The following is a 12,065-nucleotide window of genomic DNA, read 5'->3' as shown; positions in this document are numbered from 1 at the left end:
AGAATGGCTGGGATTTCCAGCAGCCTAAGAGTGCTCTTTTGTCTCTAGTGGTCAGTTGTCGAGGATGATGCCTGTGGACATCAAAGAAATGTCTAAACAGTGTTATCTAGGCCTGTCCTTTGCCCCCTGCCATGTAATGGGCCTCTTTTCAGGAAAACATTGGGAAAGCTGAGAAAGCGAGTTGCCCTATGCTAGTGCTGTTAATTCAGCAAGAAAGCAGATCAATAACCTTTGCACTAACCAGTAAAACAATCTGTTGGTTTCTAAAAATGCAGATCAGTCAAGCCTGTAAATTATACATTGCACATCCAGGAATCAATTTTAATGTTTTTTCATAATGTGTATGTTATGAGACCTTGCTTTCTGAAAAATTACTTTTCTGCCTGCTTTGGCATATATGGAGAACTGTTCTGAGAAAACAAAACAAAACAAAACCCCCACCTTTCTTTAACGCTTGCAAAGAAGTTTGGGGTTTTTTTATTCAGGAGTTGTATGTAATGAGGTACTTTTAAAGTAAAAACATGAGCTGGTATTTGATGCAATTCTTGCTTAAAACATTGACTTTGATGTCTGGAAGAGTTATGCCTTCATTTTCAAGATGGATTGCTTTCCCCATCAACAAATAAAAATAAAAGTTACAGTATCTAAACCAAAGCCTGTACCTAATATATTCCAGCTCCTGTATTGCCTATTCCTCCTGTTTGTACACTGGTGAAGGAATAACCATGGCTAGCTGTTTCTTTGCACTAAATGCAATTAAAAGAAAAATCTATTCTGAAAGTGTTATGAGAAGTCTATTACGAGTATTTTCTATTGTTGCCTGTGTGCAAAAGCAAAATTTATTGTTTGCTGCTTGTCATTTTGGATTTTGTTTTAGAGATCAGAGTTCTTTAAAGCCCTGATTTTGCAAAGAGATACTGCAAGTTTTACTGATGAACAACCAGGGTGATAGTCTGGGGCTCTAGCCCTGTGAGGGCTCGTTAAGCCTAAGATAGGTAGTGACAGAGAGGAAGTCAGACTAGAAATGGGCCTTTGCTTGTGATTCCTGTGAATCTAACTCTGGGCTTTTTTGTTGATTAGAACCAATGGTAGTGCCTATGTCATTATGCAGTACCGCTGTCATTCTTGAATCGTGTAGACACAATGTAAAAAACATTCTTTGCAGGATTGAGGCCTAAGGGGAATTTTTGGCTATGGATCAGTCTCTAGGAATATTTAATAAAACCAGCTTTTAGGATTCATTGCTGCGCACATTTTTCTAAGAGTATATTATTAATTAGAATATACTTGAATATACTTACTAATAAATTAGGCCACATCTGTATGCATAATTGTATTATTGTTATAATAAAACTATATGAATTCAATATCAGATACTTAAGCCAAATGGTAATGTAAGTATTAAAAATAAACCTGTGGTTGAATCAATGACACCTTAAAAAGGCAAAACTGGATCTGGGATTTGTCAGTATGTAGTTATGTGACATCTTTAAAGATAGCTAAAAATGTAAGTGCAATGTGTTTTCAAAAGTCTAAAATCAAACTGTCTAAGGGGAATGTGTTTCTCTACCATATTTCATTTTATTGTAATTTAGGACTGAAGAGAATACTTTTTGAGAAATATATGTGTTAACTAGAAGAACACATATAATACTATCACTGTTGCGACACCAAATAACAACTAACAGATATGCTGGGATTCATTTGGATGGATATTGCACTTGAAAACTGATATTTTGGGCTGCTAAATGTCTCGCCATTACTTACCTTCCTATATCCTCATCTAGTAAAGATCAAGAGGTACAGATTTGCTAGCATGCCTGAGTGACCCCAGCGAGGCTAGATGATGGTATTTGTTTTCATTACTAAACTGAGAGTCCGAAGTAATGCTTCTCACTTTCAGAATATGGATAGGGAACATGGATACTGCAGCTTGTGTATTTTGTAGTTAATATATTTTATAATATATAGTATCATGTTACTTTCAGAAAAACACTGAGAAAAAAGTATTGTACCTCTTCCAATATTTTATCCTGTTTCTTTCTACCCCTGCATTGTTTTTTCTTGTCATAGTTGTATCCTAATTTTGCAAACATCTCTGTTCCTAGCTTCACTCAAGAGGACAGTTCCAATGAGTGAAGAAGGACAAACGCCACAGAAAAGGGGAGTGTTTACAGAAGTGAGATCCTGATCCTGTAGTTAAATTCTGATCCTATAGCTACATAGATTAATTTAAATTTTTATCAGAAGTGGTAAATGTCTACAAGTATCGTATTTCAGCAGTAGCTTAGATAATAGATGTAGCTAATGAATAGTGAACAGGTCACTGCTGTTTGCCACAGAAGGCGTATTCTGTTATGTCACAAATACATAATTTATAAATAAGGATAAGAAGACAGGAGTCAAGGAAACAAGAGAAAAATGTACTTTTTCTCATAAAAATTTCCAGACCATCTTTGAAGTTTACAGAATTGCCTCTTTATTTATCTCTACTGAACACTCATGCAGAACTTTCTGCTATATGAATTTAAAGAAATAATTTGCTCTGTATTACTCCTGATGACTATGGCCATCATCACTTAGGCAGCTGCTTCTGCAGCCACTCATTCCCACAACGTTTGCACGGCTGCATAGGTGGGACATACACTCATGTGGCTATATGGTGAAATAACTTAAGGGACTGATCTGGCTGAAAATCAACTTAGAAAAAGAAGCAATAGGTAATTTTTTTCAGCTAGGTCATGCTGTAATCCTGCTTAATGTATCCATGTATGAATATCTGTTTCCAAACAAAATAAGAGGTGTGAATGTGTAGCTTGGGTCAGTCCAGAAAGGAGAGTTACTCGCTGCACAAATGGGAAAAACTACTGAAAAAATTATTCAGAACGTGTGCAAGGGGAGAATGGATTCCGCCTCTGACACCTACTTGTACACGTTCGCAAATGTTCACATCTGAAGTAAGAAGTGCAAATTTGACATTCTTAGAAGCAAAGAAATTGCCTTTTCCAAATCACATGGGCTGGCCCGTCTCTCTGATATTTCTGTGTATCTGCTGTAGATCACTTGTCTGTCAAAATTAGTTATAAAAAATCGGTTTTTAAGTACTGGCCTTCATTCTATATCATTCAGTCTAGAGAAGCCTAATTAGAATTACAAGAGCTGCTGGAAAAGTCATTATAACTTTGTAAAGGGAAGTCAGGCATTGTAGATTTCCATCCCTAATTGTAGGGTAGAATTAATGACCTACTAATTGGATGATAGTGTCTAGTGTTATAAAAAAATTAAAAGTATATCTATGGCAACTAAATATCCATGCATAGTGATGTGATCTGAATTAACTGTTCTCCCTGGAGAGACAGGTTTTAAAGTTGTTAGGTCAAAACTCAGTGGCACCAGAAAAATAAAAAAAATTAATAATTATTAAGAGGACAATAAAGGAAAAAAAAAGGAAAACTGTATTTTGCCACTGGCATCTGCCCATGTCTTGAATAACTTGTGCAGTTCTGGTCTTAGAGTAAAGCCAGAGGAGTCCTGGAATGGAGACAAGGATGACTGGAGGTATGGAGGAGTTTCTGTAGAAAAAACTGGATGGGCAAGAGTTCTTCAGCTTTGGATAGCACAGAAGAGGGGATAGAAGTTGTAGGAGATCTAGAAGGTAATGAGAGATAAGAAATTGTACTAGACATACTTAATCACTATTTTTCCTAATAAAAGAATTAGAGGAGCCACTGGAACTTTCGTGCAACAAATCTAAAATGAAGAAATGGGTTGCTTTTATTATTTCTTCTTTTCTGTTTTTTATGTTTGACTTCCCATGCTTCTCCATAGCACTTTTCTTATGCATATGCTCATTTTCATCATGAGAGAATGGTTTAAATCTAACTCCGAACTATGCCACATACAAAAACTGGGAGCAATTAGATTAAATAATTGAACTTGAATTTTACAATAATTTCTGAAAAAGCAGTCTCCGATGCTGGTAAGCAAATTTTATATCTAACAGTCTTTCAGAACTGAGTTTTGATTGTGGGTAACTAGAGATGTATAGAGATGTTTGAGATCATAAATTTTGCCCCAAATTTATCAGAAAGAATGAGATGGGAAACCTGTAACATACCATGGGGGAGTGCGCAGGAATTTGAGTAATCTGAAAAGAATTGAAAAGTAAATGCTGCTGGATAATACTGGTTTCATGCTCAGAGAAGTTGCAACCTAAGTTCAGATGAAATTTTGCAGCAAACTGTATCAGCTCCCCTGCAAAAAAGAGGTTCTTACCTTTTATTGCTGTATTTTTAAATGACCCTTGTAATTACTTAGCTGGTTAGATGCTTGAGATAATTTTAAGTTAAAATTATATTAAAATAACTCTCTCACTATGCCAGGAAAAATGTAAAAGCAGGCTTAATGTAATTTAGTGAGAGAAACTTCTCAGGCCATTTTGTCGTCATATGGCTTTTTATTCTTTTTAATGTATGCTGAATCTCCTGTCAAGTCTGACTTGCCTTAAAAAATGAAGAGCTAGCATGTACAGTCAGTTGTCATTGATACGGCATAATGATGGGACAGAGGAACAGAAATGAAGTAAAAGCAGTCTAAAATATGCAAACTAATAAGAAAAATGTGAACCTGTTTGTGAGGAGAATGGGAATAGCCTGAAGAAATTTGCTGCTCAGTGGTCAGAGCAGTGTGTCACCCTCCATGGTGTTGTGTGTAACCAAAGGCATGGAGTGAAGATGACTTACATCACGGTTTGGACAATCCACCCACAGATAGTAAGGAGGTGATGTAGAAGCTTTACTAATATAAAGAAGGCAGATACTCAGCTTGCTCATGTATTTTCTTAGTCTATGTAGTTTAAAGGCAAAGAAAATGATGTCTCTTCTCAGGGCTGTATGGGTATATGTGCAGCTGCAGTACAACCAGCATAGTGCCTCTGGGTCTGCAACATGGTCTCAAGATGCAACTTTCTTTATCTTTCATAACAACAATATTTTTAAAGCCTAATGGTGTGTGTCAGTATTAGTTGTTTCATTGCTGAGTATTTCAGTTTTTGGAAAGAAGTAGGTGGAGGTGGAGCATGTATATCATTTTTGGGAAGGGCATTTAGAGAGAACAGTTTTAAAAAAACAGTGGATAGGAAAGAAATCAGAGAAAGTGGGATGAAGGAGGAAAAACTGTGACCAGGATGCATGTGAACTTGAAGGCAGAGTCTGCAGTGCTAAATAAAATGGCTTGTGGTGAGCCTGAGCACTGGAACTTCTGATTAGAGTGGTTCCTGGTACAGTTTTGGCCTGTGGCAGTTAAGAGTCTTCCAGAGAGTGCCTGGGCAGGGAATGGCATGCACTGGGGACTGTTCCCAATATGTACGACCTCACATACTGCCCCAGCAGGCTCTTTCCCACAAAAACGTTTTCACAGCCCTTCAGTTTCATGTTGTGAAAGCATCACTATGATGACTTGCAACACAGCACTGGCATTGATTAAAATTCCGTCTCAACCACACGTAATGATTATGTCCACAAAGCCACAGAGCACTACATGCAGCCAAGACAGCTAGCATGGGCATGTCACAGAATGACCTGTGGCCTGGTTCTGTTTAGCAGTATAGACATACCAAAGGAATGGCATTCCCTCTTTGGATGTAGCTGATAAATGGATGGGGTTGCTGTGAAACGGCAGCCTCACATGAATGGAGTGCCTGTCTTATTGAGTAGCACTAATGACAGGGGCTTCATCTGTATGGGTCTTCCAATAAACTAATTTCTACAGAGTCTATCACTAAGGACTGTTGAATGTGAGATATAGAGAAAAAGCAACTAATAGGAATAGCTAAAAGTTATATTACCACCTAAGGGGCATATTTTGTTTTTGCCTTTTGTGCAAAATTCTTGTGAGGTCATGAAAGTAGAGCGATGAATGTCAGCTGATGAAGGAAACTACTGCGTAAACATATGTCATGTTATGCATTGATAACTGAGCCTCAGCCTCAGGACACATAAGACCCTGTGTCTGTGTGTGTGTGTGTATGCATTGATATGTGTGTATGTATGGGTAGTACCTACCTGCCTGATTTGTTTTTATCTATCACTGGAATATAGCTATTGCTTAGAAAGAGCTTCTTAACAGCATACTAGGACACTGTTGTCTGAAAAAATAAGTTGATAAGCAGAATTTATTCTAAGGAAACAAAGCTTCAAAACGGCTTATAAAGTAAAAACCTATTCAATATGAAAAAGTTTTATAAAGCTTTAGTTTTGTAAAGTATAAGCACCTCAATGGAAAGATGATATTCATGTAGTATATAGACTGTTAATTGAATGCAGAAGATGATGAGGAAAAGGTAATAATATACTATTTCTAAGTCTGTATTGTCAAGGACTGAAAGAAGTTACCAGTCAGAGGGTTAGAAGGAATGACTTTGATAACAGAATGCTAGTAGAGGTAGGATTTGTAATTGTGTGGACCAGTTCACGAATCACAGAATGGCAGGGGTTGGAAGGGACCTCCAGAGATCACCTTGTCCAACCCCTTGCTTGAGCAGGCACGCCCAGAGCAGGGGGCACAGGAACGCGTCCAGGCAGGGTTTGAATGTCTCCAGGGAAGGAGACCCCACACCCTCCCTGGGCAGCCTGTGCCACTGCTCTGGCACCCGCACAGGAAAGAAGCTTTTGTCACGTTTAACTGCAACTTCCTGTGTTCCAACTTATGCCCATTGCCCCTTGTCCTGTCACTGGGCACCACTGAAAAGAGTCCAGTCCCATCATCCTGACATCCACCCTTTAGGTATTTATAGGTATTGAAGAGATCCCCCCTCAGCCTTCTCTTCTCCAGGCTGAACAAACCCAAGTCTTTCAGCCTTTCCTCATTAGGGAGATGCTCCAGTCCCCTGGTCATCGTGGTAGCTCTCTGCTGGACTTGCTCAAGCAGTTCCCTGTGCTTCTTAAACTGGGGGGCCCAAAACTGGGCACAGCACTCCAGATGTGGCTGCACTAGGGCAGAGTAGAGGGGGAGGATAACCTCCCTTGATCTGCTGGCCACGCTCCTTTTAATGCAGCCCAGGATACTGTTGGCCTTCTTGGCCTCAAGGGCACGTTGCTGGCTCAGGGTCACCTTGCTGCCCACCAGCACTCCCAGGTCCTTCTCAGCAGAGCTGCTTTCCAGCAGGTCAGCTCCCAGCCTGTACCAGTGCATGGGGTTGTTCCTCCCCAGGTGCAGGACCTTGCACTTGCTTTTGTTGAATTTTATCAGGTTCCTCCCTTTCCTTCTTCACAGCTTTTGGCACAGGAGACAAGAGTAATATTTCTAGCTGAAAGTGACCTGGGCCCCTTGTGGGCTTGACTCATACTCGCCTTTAGTCAGAGATCATGTTCCTGAGTCTTAGACAGCTTGTAGACAAGCAACAGTTTTCATGATTATTCCTCAGTGTTTATGGAGATGTTTCCCTACACAGGATAAATTCTTAAGAATTCTTCATATATGGTTCATCCCATATTCTGTCATAGAGCTGTTGTTCGGGTACCTTTATTATAATGTTGTTCTTTATTCTTCAAAAGTTAAGCTCTAATGCAGTGCTGTTTCCTGAAAGTCATGTAATAGTGTTTACAAAACAGGTAGTACTTTGGGATCCAAGGCATTTTCAAGAAACTACGTTTTCAGTAAGTAGAATTATCTGTGTTTTTCAGTGAGAAACTGTATATAGGTTTAGAAAACAAAAGCTGAGATCATAACATTAATGTATTAGGATGTGTTATAACAAATTAGGATTATCTTAAGCCTCCCAGAATCAGAGATATGGGACAAAGTAGTGGGACCAAGGTACCCTGTGTTGGGCAAGTAAAGCGACCTGCTCAGAATCAAAGAAAATTGTCATTTTCAAAGTTTGAATTAGAAGTCTACATTTGTTGCCTGCTGACCTTGTGCTAACATTTCTGAATGCATCTTACTCATGCTTTCAAATTATACATAAAGCTAAATACGTTTTTCTGAAAGAGCCTGTTTCAAATGTCTAGGAAAAAACCCTGTCCTTTATAAGAAATGTTTACTTCTATTGAACAAGTGATATGTGTGTGTAAAATATATTGGATGGATAAAATGGATTCTGGCAGATGTGAAAGAGCCACCCCTTTAAGCAAAGAGTTTTGCTCTTATACAAATTACAGGATAAATGGGTGCTGGCAGGCGTGGAAGAGTCAGCCCTTTAAGGCAAGAATTTTGCTGTTACACAAAAGCTTGCTCCTAACATGTCAATCGGTACAATGTGTCCAGCTGTTTCAGACATACCATTTCGTACTGTTCATGCTGCCTGTTTAGAGTGCTATTCCATTCTTTCATCTAGTCACATGAGCTCTGTTCTTTCAAATCTTTCTTGATCGTGAGAGACTGTTCTCTGCTGCAGGGGCAATGTACAATGGATAATACTCAAATGTGAGAGCAATGCCCAGCGCTTTTGAAAAATATGAGGTGCTATCAACCAACTGAAATAATGGTATTAAGAATAATACAAAAGAGAGAGAGCCCTAATTTTTATACTTGAAGATACAGTAAACTATGTGTCCTTATGCAGCCTTGATGTGCCAGTCATGATTTTGTAGGCTTCTAGCATATGCCTCTGTGTCTCCTCTTTCCTGTTCTGAAGACTCCCAGCCAACTAGATAGTCCTGAAGCTTGTTAATCCTTTCAGTCTTCCTTCTTGTCTTTCTTTGAACCTTTTTGAGCTCTACTATGTCCTTTTTGACACAGTGGACCCAAAGTGCACACAGTGCACTCCAGTGTAAGCAGATTACGGGTTTATCCAGTGGCATAATCATGGTTTATGTTTTGCTTTTGGCTCCTTTCTGCTTAATTCTCAAAATCAGGTTTGCTTTTTTGCTTGCTATTGAAAACAAACAAAAAAAATTTCAAATGTTAGAAGTTACTAAGAAAGTCACTCAATACACTGCTGAGGTTGCTTTTCTCAACCAAGACACTGAAGTTCTTGGCCATTTTTTATTATAGGAGTATAAAATAATTTCAGGTACAAAGAAATAATTCTTAATACCTGTTTTCTTTGATCACTATAATTACACATATAAAGACCATAATCATTAGGATTGTACAACACATCTGTACGACACAGAGAGAGGGAGAGAATGTTACTGTCATTATGTAGTATATAAATGACATTGTGCTGTCTTAGATTTTTATGGTTTAAAAAAAAAAAAATTACTTCTTGTAATTTGTGTTCCTTTTTGTATAGATCTATTGCTCTGGATTGCCCCTCCTACTAACACTTTTTGTGTATGTGTCATATAACACGCAATAATGATTTCAAACCAGAGCAAGACAAAATGTCAAACGGGGCAAAAGTGTCATAATGACAGTGTTCTTTCTCTCCAGCTTCTTTTCTGTAGTATGAGGTGTTGAAAACTGGTAAAGATTTTAACATTGCTTTCAGCATAATGTCAGAAATCACACATCTGTCAAATTAAGTTCTAATTTTCCTGAAGAATTTATTATCGTTCTGGCAAGGTCGAGTCCAGAATTGCTTTCCGATAAATTCTGAAGATAAAAGAGCAAACATCATATTTAATCATGTCATTTTATAATACATGTTTGCTTTTTAAATTTTTTTTTCCCAAAAAGTCAACAGCCTCATATATAGTTGCGATGCTATTTCAGCACCAAGTTTTGGATGTGCAGATTGTTAAGCTAAAACAGATTTTTGTAGGACCTTTGTCTTTGCAGTTTGACACTCAGTATTCTGCTAAAAGCTAAGCTTTGAGGCCTTGCAAACTGCACTAAAATTTATTTGGTGACAAGATAATGAAGTATATTCACATTGTTCATACTATGTTCACAGCTGATAATTTTTATGTACTCAGTTGAAAAGCACAGTGATGTTAATTTATGAGAAAACGATGCAAAGATCGGTCGTTTGTATTTTTTGCTTGGGGTCAATTGATAGACTAAACTTGTTTAAATGGCTGTGCTCTTTTGAATTAGGTATAATAAAACTTACAGTAATTATGAATTGATTCTCAAGAACAGAATGTGAGAAAAAGGATCCAAAGTCTGTAAAAGAGTGTCCCTAGCTCCTCCAAATAACTGCCTCTCATTTCTGTGTAATGAAAAAACAGAGACAGCTGGATTCCTAGTCTGCTAATACTATTTTATGCTATTTGCAAATACTAGAGCTGTTTTGATTTTTTTTTTTTAATGTTAGAAAAATCCCAATGTACAAGCAACTGCACTGTCAGCTACAGAACTTTCCTGGGAAATGAGGTAGGTACTGTAAAACTGGTTCATGCAATGTGAAAATTAAAATAAATATGGAACCCTTTATGCTTGTCTTCTGGTTCTTCCATTTTTAGCAAACAGTTACGTAAAATTGACTATATCTGTGTCATCTGCTCTTGTCGTATCTCTAGGGAAAGGGAAGAAGGTATTTCAGCAGGGCTGGAGGAGACATGCTGAGCTGAGTTCTGCTTAACCTTCATTTTTACTATTATTAGCACCAACAGCTGGGTCTCAACCTGCTAGAATTTACTCTGCAGAAAAGTTTTGAGTAAGCCACTTTCACAACCTTTCTGAACTCACATGTAAAGATATTTGCTTTTGGGCTTGATTATGGTGGGTGCTATTCTGCTGTGCATTTACAGGGCTTAGCAAAAGGCAGCTAGCATTAGGATTGGTCACAAGCAGCCCTACAGGTCATGGATGCAGAGGGAGTCAGCATTTGAGTTGTCCAATTTATATCCTGTTTCTTATGTTGGAACTTGTTCCGTAGCCTTCCAGATGCAAATGAAAGCAAATTTAGCTGCTTACCCTCCTTTCTTTGGAGGAATACAAGGATTTGTTTCTCAGTTGCTTGATATTGGCATTTTTAATAGAGTCTTCGAGTAATTTTCAAAGGAGTAGCATTCAAAGGAGTCTGTTGTTATCTTGCCTGTCTACTTGGGTACCTAAACCCTACTGTGAGCTCACAATTGCAGCATTTCAGCATCTTTGCGTTATTTGTCTATTCATTTTTATTCCACAGGTGACTCCTCAATATACAAGGTAAGGTGGGGCTAGGGTACCTGGGTGATGAGAAATTAATATGGCTGCAGTGCTGGCTAACACGGTATAGTATCAACTGGAATAGTTCTGTATTGGCTCTCAGCTCAGTAGGACCTATCTGTATAACCCATAGTAGAGGAATAGACCTGGAAGACTATAGTATAGCTGTGGTTACATGGCCTATACTTCACCTGATAGATCATATGAGATCTAAGTTGGCTTTGCCTGCAGTCACACCAAAGGCCTCTGTACCTCCAGCATAGCTAACACCCAAAGCAGTTAACACTTGCATGGATATTTGAGAGTTGGTAATCTTTTGACATTGTGTTTTGTATTGTTTCAACATCATACTGTTCCAGTACTGTTAACATTTGTAGATGTGAGTAGTTTTCAGCGTAAAAATTTGCAGGATCTGTTCTGTTTGCTGGTGGAGCATGTGACTGATAACTATGAGAGCTTGGCAAACCAGAGGAATAAGATGTCAGCTGTATAACTAACTAAACGCGTTATAGAGGAGAACTTTTTCTTAGATTTCTCTAACACTTACAGAAAGTTTGAAAATGCAATATTTTAATGAATGAAAATCATCAGAATTTCTGCTTAACATCTGAGATCATTCATAAAACAATTGAAAAGAGTGTCAGGTTTGAACCAAAGCCTGTTGATCTCACTGGGTTTTGATCTCAACTATTATTGCAAATCAATTAAGAAACTGTAGAGGAAGATGACAGGAGATGGGAAAGCTGTATGCTTTGTTTTTCCTCATCTATAGCTTACAGTAATTCAGAACTTACAGGGAATTTCTACGACCTTTTACCTAAATAAGGAAAAAATTACTTTTTATGGGAAAACTGATTTCAAAGGTTGTTTCTACATGGCCATATCATTAGGCTTTTGAAGTAGAATTATAGAAATTGAACAATTAACTCTCTGCACCCTCCAAACTCCACACATCTACCAGCATTTAAACTCAGTAGGTAAATATTTAATAAGACACTAGAACAGATGATTGTCCAATACAGAGAGGT

General features: G+C 38.1%; 1 protein-coding gene across 3 annotated transcripts in view; it reads left to right on the top strand.

Moving 5' to 3' along the window:
• GREB1 (growth regulating estrogen receptor binding 1) overlaps window positions 1-12,065 on the top strand; it is a 106,415-nt gene that overhangs the window by 11,098 nt on the left and 83,252 nt on the right. Inside the window, exon 1 of one of the 3 annotated variants that reach the window (XM_075086798.1) lies at window positions 2,108-3,655. The exons of 1 other annotated variant lie outside the window; for it this stretch is intronic. The gene's annotated coding sequence lies outside the window, so the exon portion shown is untranslated. Of the gene's footprint in view, window positions 1-2,107; window positions 3,656-10,296; window positions 10,544-12,065 lie in introns of those variants that run through there. One more of the 3 variants, XM_075086797.1, reaches the window with a different exon arrangement.

Source organism: Phalacrocorax aristotelis, chromosome 3, assembly GCF_949628215.1.
Source record: "Phalacrocorax aristotelis chromosome 3, bGulAri2.1, whole genome shotgun sequence".
Lineage (NCBI taxonomy): Eukaryota > Metazoa > Chordata > Aves > Suliformes > Phalacrocoracidae > Phalacrocorax > Phalacrocorax aristotelis.
Note: the sequence above shows the minus strand (reverse complement) of the source record. Positions and strands in the feature narration are given on the sequence as shown.